Source organism: Rhinoderma darwinii, chromosome 4, assembly GCF_050947455.1.
Source record: "Rhinoderma darwinii isolate aRhiDar2 chromosome 4, aRhiDar2.hap1, whole genome shotgun sequence".
Lineage (NCBI taxonomy): Eukaryota > Metazoa > Chordata > Amphibia > Anura > Rhinodermatidae > Rhinoderma > Rhinoderma darwinii.
This window is the reverse complement of record NC_134690.1, coordinates 227901497-227912791: the sequence shown is the minus strand read 5'-3', so window position 1 is coordinate 227912791 and position 11295 is coordinate 227901497. Positions and strand designations below refer to the sequence as shown.

General features: G+C 45.9%; 1 protein-coding gene across 1 annotated transcript in view; it reads left to right on the top strand.

Moving 5' to 3' along the window:
• The first annotated feature begins 7661 nt into the window (after positions 1 to 7661).
• PDSS2 (decaprenyl diphosphate synthase subunit 2) overlaps positions 7662 to 11295 on the top strand; it is a 309174-nt gene continuing 305540 nt past the window's right edge. The window contains exon 1 of the mRNA XM_075864214.1: positions 7662 to 7740. The gene's annotated coding sequence lies outside the window, so the exon portion shown is untranslated. The remainder of the gene's footprint in view (positions 7741 to 11295) is intronic.

The following is an 11295-nucleotide window of genomic DNA, read 5'->3' as shown; positions in this document are numbered from 1 at the left end:
GGTGCATCCCCGTGTCCCACGTCCTTGGCACTGCAGGGCCCTTCATTTAGAAGTGAGAGGTGATAGTTCTGATGGCGTGTTATGTTTTTGTTACATCCAACAGTCCAAGATATCAAGACACGGTGGCGGAGCTGCCGTGATCAATTTAGGCGAGAGATGGGTGACAAGGGTCGCAGCGGAGATGGGGCATCTCGCAAACGGCCATACATTTACACCAAGCAGCTCATGTTCTTGAAGGACGCCATGGATATGCGCACGTAAGAGTTTATGCCTTTGCATGTGTCTAATGTGTGTTTGGCAATGTCCTGTCTGCCAACGTGTTGGAGTGGGCAATGTTCTAGATTGTATTCTTACGTTTTTTTCTCCTTGTAGAACCACCGACAATTTGGAGGACACCGCAGAGGAGACTGACGTGGGGGAGTCTCTGTGCGAACCTCCTGCTCCGACTGTCCTGCCGCCCAGCCCCGAGCCGACACCCCAGGAGCCCGCACCTGGCCAGTCTGCAAGGCCCGTTGCCTCGCCAGCACAGGAGCGCCCCGTGCGTGCCCGCAGTCGGCGTGTTCGTGCACCACAGCCCTCCACAGCTGCCCAGGTCGATACTCGGGTCCTCGACTATCTTAAGCGAGCCGCAGAAGAGGACGGGAATGATGCCTTCGGCCGCAGCATAGTCCCCCTCCTACGCCTGGTGCCCATGGACCGTCTGCAGGTTGTCGATAGTCACATTGATCGACGCTTGCAGACCGCCCCACAATCCAAACATCTGTTTCACGGCGATAGAGCAATGGCGCAGTGCATACATGCCGCCATCCACGCCCCAGGTGCCTGCCCAATTCCACCCTGTCCCCCAGATGGGCCGGCCGCATCCGTACATGCGCCCTATGGCTCCCCACTTCGTAGGGCCAACTTTCCACCCACAACATCAGCACCACTATGCTGGCGAGGAACAACCTACCCAGCTCCAGGTCCAGCATAGTGGTGCTGAAATGCAGGCTTATGCCTCCCCAGGACAACAATATCAACACCTCTGAGTGTGTTGGTGCCAATATATTTGGACGCCACAGTTGTGTGTGGTGCAGGCCTGGCCACGTTTGTTGTGGGCTCATGGTTTTGAGTTTGATTACTTTACACCATGTTGGTGTCTATGCTTTGCTACTAAACGTTTGTGTTTGGTCCTAAGACATAAATAAACTGTTTCATGGTTCATGGTTTGAATTCGTGTTGTTATTCATTTAGACCACACAACACAAGGTTTGCAACACATTTCCTTTGCCTACACTCTCACACACTTCTGGCCTTTTGGGCCAATGCATGCCCACGTGATATGAGGTTTTAGTTAATCTCTCGGGGTTTGACATGGCTTGCAAGCGATGGCAACGTTTAGGTCCTGCCATGGGCCCCGAAGCAAACTAAGTACACTTGCAATTGGACTTTCCTAACTGTAGTCGGCACAACACGATATCTGGGGAAAGTAAGTCGGCAACTGTCTAAAGTCCTGGTCAAACCCCGAGAGATGTAAGCTCGCAACCCGCGTCAAGGGTCCTCATGTTTTGCGAGTCCCTAACCCAACAACAACCCCAAAAAACACAAAATTACAAAATGGTCACATGTGACGTGGGAAGGTAAGCCGCCAAACAACATACACCCCTTCAAAGGTCATGAGCCCCCCACGGTGCTGGTCCAGATGGGCACTCAAAATATGCCGCCAAAGTATCACGAACTCGAAGGCCGGAGGAGACAGATCGGCCGAGAGGAATCACCGGGACATTGTCAGTGGTGTCTGCATGTGTTAGGATATAGTCAGCATCAAAGTTTGCATCATTAATGCGGCAGAAGTTATGCAGAACTACACCCGCTTGTATAACACGTGTGACATTCTGCATGGACAATTGCATTGTTGACAGAAAGACACGCCACCTGTTCGACATAATGCCAAAGGCACATTCCACACATCGCCGTGCTCGGCCCAGGCGGAGATTGAACATGCGCCGACGGTCATCCAAGCCCCTTCTTGCAAAGGGACGCATTACTTGCCTTGTGAGTGCAAACCCCTCATCCGCCACGATTACATACGGGATTGGGGGCCCGCTGGAGCCCGGGAGGATGGAGGGTTCCGGCACCTCCAGTCGCCTATTCACGAGTCGCTTCCCCATTCTTGATGTACGGAATATGCGTGCATCTGCCGAGCTTCCATACGAGCCAATGTCAACAATAGTGAAACAATAATTAGTGTCCGCCAAGGCTAACAATACCATAGAAAAATACTGTTTGTAGTTATAGTATTGCGAGCCACTGCGTGGGGGCTTTCTCACACGAATGTGTTTGCCGTCAAGGGCACCAATGCAATTTGGAAATTCAGTAGCTCTAAGAAATCCCTCTGAAATACTTAGCCACTGTTCTGTCGTGGGCTGAGGCATGACCGTGCTCTTTAACCTCTGCCACAACACGACACAGGTGGATATGACAATTAAGGAAATGGTGGTGACTCCCAAAAGAAATTCAAAATGCAACGAATGATAACTATTGCCTGTGGCCAGAAATCTAGAAAAGAACGAGAAAGAAAAAGAAAGGCAGAACACATGTTAGTGGGGGGCTGGTGAAGCAGACAGCGGCATGGACTAAGTTATAGCAGCTTCACACATACCTCAAGGTCACAAGCAGACGTTCCTTGGCCGAAATGCAGCGTCTCATGTTGGTATTCTGGTAGGTGAGACCAGAGCGAGTTTGCTCAAGCAGAAGGTCAAATGTGGCCACAGACATGCGGCAGAAGGCTCGAAATTTGTCGGGATGCCGGCGTAAGTCCTCATACAGGGTATGGAAATGGCCTTTTATTGTACGTTGGGCCACAAGTGGATGAACCCAAATGCGACTTCTTCCAGGCGTGTGGTGCTGCAGCATGTGTCGGCGCTCGCCAAACCGACGTGAGATCATCCAGAGAAGAAGCACACGCACCAGCGCTGGCGGAGCCATAATAGTTGGGTGTCAAAGCGATTCCAACGTGAAGGGAAAAACAAACACTGTGGTTTCTGCAGAGGCGGAAATAAGGTTCCAAACAGATTTCTACCAGCAAGCAGGGGTTGGGCCAGCTGGCCTATTTGTAGGCGGGCGTCCCACTAATCCCCTCTGTGTATTTTACGCGCGATGCAAACGCTAGTCGTGCGCGCGTTTAAAACGCACCAACGCTGCGTATACGCAGTGCATACGCAGTACAAACGTGCCCAAAACGCAGCGTTTTTTGCGCGCGCAAAACGCACACACTCGTGTAAATCAGGCCTAAGGTACACAAATCTAAGAGTGGTGAAAGTAAAGAGGATTTCTATTCTAAACTTAAAACTGGCCATATATTAGTAAATAACTTGTCAGAGCAGTAGTAAGGCCCCATGCACACAAACTTATTTTTGCGGCCGCAATTCACCCGCAAATCTGCGGGTGAATTGCTGCCCCATTCATTTCAATGGGCCCATGCACAGGACCGTGGTTTCCACGGTCCTTGCATTGCCCAGGTGCCTGGACCGCTTATAGAAATTAAAGCACGTGGCCATGTGCACGGCCCGTGATTTGCGTGCGGCCGTGGGTGTGTATGAGGCCTTAGGGTTTAGCAATTATGTTTGGAATTTTACTATTCAGTTGCAACGACTGACAGTGAAAACAGGAAGTGCAGCCATATTGATCGTCACCTGTGAATTAGCTTTTTAGGTGACACATTGTTGCTTTGTTATTGATAGAACATGGTGTAGTCAGTTTTGGAGACGCTAATGCAAAAGTGACATCTAATATGGCTGCATTTCCTGTTGTCACTTTTGAAAAAAAGGCCACTGCAAATAAATAGAAAAATGCAACTGCAAAAACATACCATATTTTTTGGACTATAAAGGGTATATCCAGACGTAGTGGAGTTTTTTCATTAGCAGATTTTGCATTGCAATGAGTAAAATCTACTGCAGCATGCTCTAAATTTTGCAAGGTATATACGCTACCTGCAGGGGGTGTAACGATCGGTCACAGGGGGCATGACCATGACCAGGCCCTGAGGGGAAGGGTGCCTGCCAGTGGCCATGGACCCCTGGGCAAGCTCTATTTACTATGGTGGAGCAGAGAGTCATTGACTACCTGCCCTGCCACTTTCTCTAGCAAGCCGCAAGCTTATTTAGGCCTGTTGACGTTCTCATTGTCGGTGGGGCGCTTGACGTGATGACAGAGCGTGTGATGACGTCACTGCATCGTGCCTGTCCTGTGGGTTTAATTTTTTTTTATTTTCATTGGTGCAAAGAGGGCAAACTACTATATGGGGGCACTATTAATAGGGTGGCGGGGGCCTAACTACTATATGGGGGCACCTTACAATTATATAGAGGGACCTATGTACTATATAGGGGAACCTACTATATGGCGGGGACGTAACTACTATATGGGGGCACCTAACTGCTATATGGGGATCTTACTACATGGGGCACCAAAGTACCATATGGGGGGCACCTAACTACTACATGGGGAGCTAACTTCTATATAGGGGTACTTAACTACTATACGGGGCATCTAACTACTATATGGGGTCGGCACCAAACGACTATATGGGAAGTACCTAACTACTACATGGGGATCTAACTACTATATAAGCGCACCTAACTATTATATTGAACCTAATTAATCTATGAGGGGACCTAATTACTATGTAAATTCACTGAACTACTATATAGGAGAACAAAACATAATTATCATTTAGGACACTATGAATGAGGCGTTTGCTTAGAGGGTTAAGAATAGGTGGGGAGTGTGCTGGGAAATCAACGAGCCGAGATGTCTGTACTGCGAATTCTGCAAAAATGAGTTGTGGCTGGAAGAAGTCATCATGGTGGTCTGGGCCGGATGAAGAAAAGGCAAAATTAACGATTCCAATCTGAGAAGGTGTCATGTGTAAATCACTGGATGTATCTGTATTGTGTACACTTATATGGTCTGCAGAGCGACAGTGTAGGACTGCTATCTACCACTATATGATCCATCTATGGTGGTAATATTGGTCTTTGTATAGTGGATTTTATTTAGTAAACGTATGGTGCTATTATTCAGTCATGGTGTGGAAATTTAATTTTACCTTTGTATATAGATATCATTGGTAATATTGGCCTTGTGGGGAGGAAATCATATATCTTTATAGGGATGCACGATGCATCGAAACTTCGATACTGAAAAATGAGAATTGGGGATGCCCTTTGGATTGCATCACAGGAAATCCCTGTGACGCGATTGAGGGACATACCATATATGGGCAGACAGCCCAGGGTCCATTGAAGGACCCCAGGGCTGTCCTACCATATTTCCTGTTAGGGCATACTGAGGTATGTCCTTACAACTGCCTGTGTACTATCAGTACACTGGCTAATGTACTGTAATATAGATATATGCCAGTACATTAATGTTTAAAAATAAAGTAAAAACAAAGTAATGTTAAATAAAAAAAAATACACATACACCTTTTTTAAAATAAATATTAAAATAAGTCTCAATACATAAAACATACACATTCGGTATTGGCGCGGCCGTAATAACCTGCCCAACAATTTTTTGCGTCATTTATGATGTGTACGCTGTAAAAAAAAAAAAAAAAAACTTCATTCGCTTATTAATGTGAGGCACGAGGTGGGATGAATTTAACCTCCATGTGCCTCACATTAATAGTAATTAACCCAATCATGTACCTTACATATTAACCCATTATGACTGAGAAACATGATGGGGTTAATTACTATTAATGTGAGGCACATTCAAAATTCATCATCACACCTCGCGCCTCACATCAGAAAATGGAAGAACTTTTTTTACTGTTGGCAAAGTATTTTTTGGTATCGCGTATCGCAATACTACGCAAAGTATCGGTATCCAAGTCCAAATTCTGGTATCGTGACATCCCTATATCTTTATAGACCCTAGCAACGCCAATAGGACCTGCGCATCCAAGCAACAAGTTTGGGGGGGATTTTGGCCAGGTGCAAAATTTGCCCTAGGGCCCATTGGACTCTAGTTATGCTCCTGGCTACATGGGAAGGTAGAGCAAGTTCTTGGGGCTAAAATCATAAAATGACTGAAGTAGATAGACTCTTCTTTCAGAAAGCAAGTTTGTATTATAGAAGTTGTCTTTTCACAGATAACCCTTTTAATCCCTATAAACTGCTGCTTTTTGGCAGCTTGAGTCCACAAGTGCTAGAACCACTGCTTGTCAGCGCGTCTCCGCTTTGGCTCATACATGATATTCTGATAGTGCACCCCCTTCTATGAAGTCCAGATGTCATAGGGCATACGGACAGGGGTTGTCCAGATGGGACAACCTTTTTAACTGCAGTAGTTTAGTAAAGAATAATAACCTCATGTCTTCCATTCTTGGATATAGAGATGTTCTGCACTAGGCTGTTTAGGGGTTAAGTAGGACGCAGCACTGTCAGAGAAGAGCAGCATTGGGAAGGCTGGTGGGTGTTTCAACCTCTTAATATACCCTAAGCTACCAGGTATTAACCGACCACCAGATAATAAAATATTAACCCCCTCTTCTACACTAGACCACCAAGAAAGGGGTTAATAGCTTCGGCCACCGGAGCTAGTGATATTAAAATGGCATTCTGGGAAAATGTCTTTGCCTCTGTTTATAAATTACATAACGTTAAAGGTAAAGCAGATACCGAACGCTTATTCCTGAATGATCAGCTCAGGTCCGGTCCACCGTTATATCACGTGACCGCACTGTGACTGCCTGAAGCCCACAGTGTCATCAGTGTGGACTCTAAGGCTGGGTTCACACAGAGATTTTTGAGGCGGAAACCGCGCCGCAAAACTGGCCGAAAATGCATCCCATTGATTTGAGGTTTTTTTTAGACTTTTTTTGACACGGAAACCGCGCCAAAAAAACGGCCAAAAATGCCTCGGAGGCGTTTTTTTACCGCAAGCGGAAAAACCGTCTCGCGGTAAAAAGCGCCATGCCCTATCTTCGGGCGTTTACGCCTCTGACCTCCCATTGACATCAATGGAAGGCAGAGAAAGAGTATTTCGCTGCGTGTTTTGCCCGTAGCACTCAATGGGCACGAGCGAAAAACGCCACGAAAATCGCGGCAAACGGCGTGCAGGCAGGTCAAAATCTGCCTCATAATCCCAAACTGAATTTTGAGGCAGAATTTTCCTCCTGCAAAAAAACTCTGTGTGAACAGGGCCTTAGTCAGTCTCTCTATGAAGTCTTATGAGACTCACATTGAGCGTCGCAATGAGAATCTGCGCCTCCAAAGCACATGTGAATAGAGCCTTAAACAGAAAGTTATGCAATCTTGATTGCAACATATGATTTTGTCACGGTATTCACTGCACAGTTGTGAGCAAAATCTGAACTTAGCCTCAGAGAGTCAAATCTCTATTCTGGCAACCAGACAGCTCCAATAAAAACGGTAAAATAAAAAAACAAAATAAACTAACAGTAAAAGAAAAATATTCTATAAAAAATAATTCATTATTTAAATAGACTCCCGTAAACGACACATTGCATATACAATAAACATCAGATGATACTCTTTTGTCCATATCTCACTTCGTCGTCAAATTTCTTACTAACACAACTGCGTCCTTTACTGCGCATGAGCGAGAAAGTCTTGCCGAGAAAACCCCATTACGCATGCGCCGGGAAATCTCGCGTCCTCCCGTGGTGAGAGTAGCTGGTGTGCCGGGTAATCTCGCGCTGTTACTTATACTCCAGGCGCATGCGCGGTGAGTACAGTTCATGTGTAGCCGCTGCTGGGTGCTGCGAGTGTTCGGGGTGGCCGGAGCTTGTGTTCTTTGTCTTTAGCTGGTTCTGTATGTTGTGTTTTTGACCAACATAATAAAAAGGAGATGCTTTACGGCGCCTCCTGCGGCTTGTCAAAATCTTTTGGAGGCGGTGTGCCTGCGCGCTGTGTACTTGGGTGCCACAGATAAAGTGCTTTCTAGTCACCAATTCATCAATTAATGTGTAAAAGTTACCCCACTTATAGGCGGCAGATTCCATGTGGAGGACAGTTTCCTCCCACTGACTTTTCAGTAGGCTCCATGCAAGTTACGTTTCTAAAGGTGACTTCCTTCATGTGGTTTGGTCAAAAATCGCCGGTGACCTTCATAAAGTCATGGAATACGTGGCCGGATCGTGGCAAGCCTAATTTCTGTACATTTTATGTAATTAGTGTATTTCCACCTTTCAACATCAGTTTACATTTGGAATGAATCTTAAAGGGGTTTTCCAGTTCCTAAAAATGGATGTCCTATCCTCAGGATAAGCCATCAATAGCTAATGGGTCAGGGTCCAACTCCCAGGACCCCCGCGATTAGCTGTTTTGAAGGGGGTGCAGTGTTCATACGAGCGCTGCTTCCCGATAATTTCTTCATTCTCACTGAATCACCGACACACATGTAGGCCTCGTTTACACGAGCGTGATATACGTGCGTGCGATGCGCGTGCTTTTCACGTGTGTTGTACGCACCTATATTAGTCTATGGGGGCATGCAGACAGTCCGTGAGTTTTGCTCAGCGTGAGTCCGCTGAAAATAACTCACAATATGTCCTATATTTGTGCGCTGTTTGCGCATCATGCACCCATTGAAGTCAATGGGTGCGTGAAAACCACGCATGCAGCACGGAAGCACTTCTGTGCGAACTGCGTGATTCGTGCAACAGCTGTCAAACTGAATGTAAACAGAAAAGCACCACGTGCTTTTCTGTTTACAAACATCCAAACGGATTGTCATAATGATGGCGGCTGCGAGAAAATCTCGCAGCCGTGCATCATACTCTGATAACACACGGAGCTGTTAAGTGCCTTTTGCGCACGCAAAACGCAGCGTATTTTGCGTGCGCAAATGCACACGCTCGTGTAAATAAGGCCGTAGGGTGATTCACAGGTATTGCAGCCTTTTCCCATAGAAAGGGCTGCAATACTTGTGAATCGCCGCTAAATGTGTGTCGACGATTCACAGTGAGCAAGTAGAAATGAAGGGAAAGCAGCACTCGTACGAGTGCTGCTGCCCCTTCAAAACAGCTGATCGACAGAGTTCCTGGAAGTCGGACCCTGACCCATCAGCTGTTGATGGCCTGTCTTGAAGATAGGCCATCAATTTTTTGGGACTGGAAAACCCTTTTAACCCCTTCCCGCTCCTGGACGTACTATTAGGTCATGGCAGCTGTATCGTTCGCGCTCCATGACCTAATAGTACGTCTCGGGAGTAACGGCCGTCCTCCCGACACATACAGGAGATGTGACAGCTGCTATCTCGTACAGCAGCTGTCACAGCTCCTACAGCGGGGACCGATCGCTGTGTCCCCGCTGATTAACCCCTTAAAAGCCGCGTTCTATAGAGATCGCGGCTTTTTAGGGGTTAAGCTGCCATCGCCGGCCTGCTACACGATAGCGGCCGGCGATGGTGACTATGGCAACCGGACACCAAACAATGGCGTCCGGCTATGCCATAGACGGAAGCCTAGTGGGTCCTGACAACGTCAGGACCCACTATGCTTGCTGTCAGTGAGTAGCTGACAGTTCTAATACACTGCACTATGCATGTAGTGCAGTGTATTAGAATAGCGATCAGGGCCTCCTACCCTCAAGTCCCCTAGTGGGACAAAGTAATAAAGTAAAGAAAAAGTAAAAAAAAGATGTGTAAAAATAAGAAAATAAAAGTTTTAAAAGTAAAAATCCCCCCTTTTCCCTTATCAGTCATTTATTATTAATAAAAATATATAAACAAACAAATAAACTATACATTATTGGTATCGCCGCGTCCGTAACAGCCTAAACGACAAAATTATTTTGTTATTTATCCCGCACGGTGAACGCCGTAAAAGAAAATAATAATAAACCGTACCAGAATCACAATTGTTTGGTCACTTCACCTCCCAAAAAATTGAATAAAAAGAGATCAAAAAGTCGCATGTACCGAAAAATGGTACTGAACGAAACTGCAGTTCGTTACGCAAAAAAAAAGTCCTCGCACGGCTTTATTGATGGAAAAATAAAAAAAGTGAATGATTTTTTACAAAACGTATTTTATTGTGCAAACGCCATAAGACATAAAAAAACTATAAACATCTGGTATCGCCGTAATTGTATCGCCCCGCAGAATAAAAGGTCCTCCTTTGCTTCGGAGGCCGGTGCTTCAGTCCATTACCGCACTAGGGCCACATGTGGGATATTTCTCAAAACTGCAGAATCTGGGCAATAAGTATTGAGTTGCGTTTCTCTGATAAATCCTTTTGTGTTATAAAAAAAATGGTATAAAAAGGATTTTCTGACAAAAAAATGTTTACATTTCACCTCTACTTTGCTCTACATTTCTGTGAAACACCTAAAGGGTTCATAAACTTTCTAAATGCTGTTGTGAATACTTTGAGGGGTCTAGTTTCTTAAATGGGGTGTTTTATATGGGTTTCTAATATATGGGCCCCTCAAAGCAACTTCAGAACTGAACTGGAACCTAAAAAAATAAATAAATGAGGCAATACTTCGCTTCTTACATTATACTAATAATGAGCCGTGCCCAACCCGAGATGACCCCAGTTTTGACCGTTTGTATAAACGGAGACCCCTATTAGACCATTTCAGTACCCGCTTTTCCCAAGCATACACCCCCGAGAAGTGTATTTCTATTGATGAGTCCTTGGTACATTTTAAAGGGAGGGTTCAATTCCGCGAGTACCTGCCGGGTAAGAAGGCAAGATATGGCGTGAAGATGTATAAGCTGTGCGAGAGTGCATCAGGGTATACCTACAGGTTTAGGATATATGAAGGAAAGGCCACCCCCAAACCAGACTGCATCCTGGACTACAATAGGTACATGGGAGGGATGGACTTGTAAGATCAAATCCTGAAGCCCTACAGCGCCATGTGGTGTGGTATAAGAAGCTGGCCGGGCACATCTTACAGATGGCTTTGTACAATGCGTACGTGCTACATCGATGTGCAGGCCTGAGGAACTTTCCTGGAATTTCAAGAGGTGATTATCAAGAACCTAATCTTTAGGGACCAAGAAGGGGGGGCACCCAGTACTTCTGGAAGCGGGCCACAGGCATCGTACCAGGGCAACACTTTCCAGGAGAAGTTCCCCAAACTGGCAAGAAGGGAAAAAGTCAAAAGAGGTGCAAAGTCTGCTATAAGAGGGCGATAAGGGATGACACAATATATCAATGTGACACGTGTCCCGAATAACCAGAGCTCTGTATGAAAGAGTGTACTAAAATTTATTATACATCCCTTGGTTTATAATTTACCCCAATTTTACTTACGCTGATGTACTCCG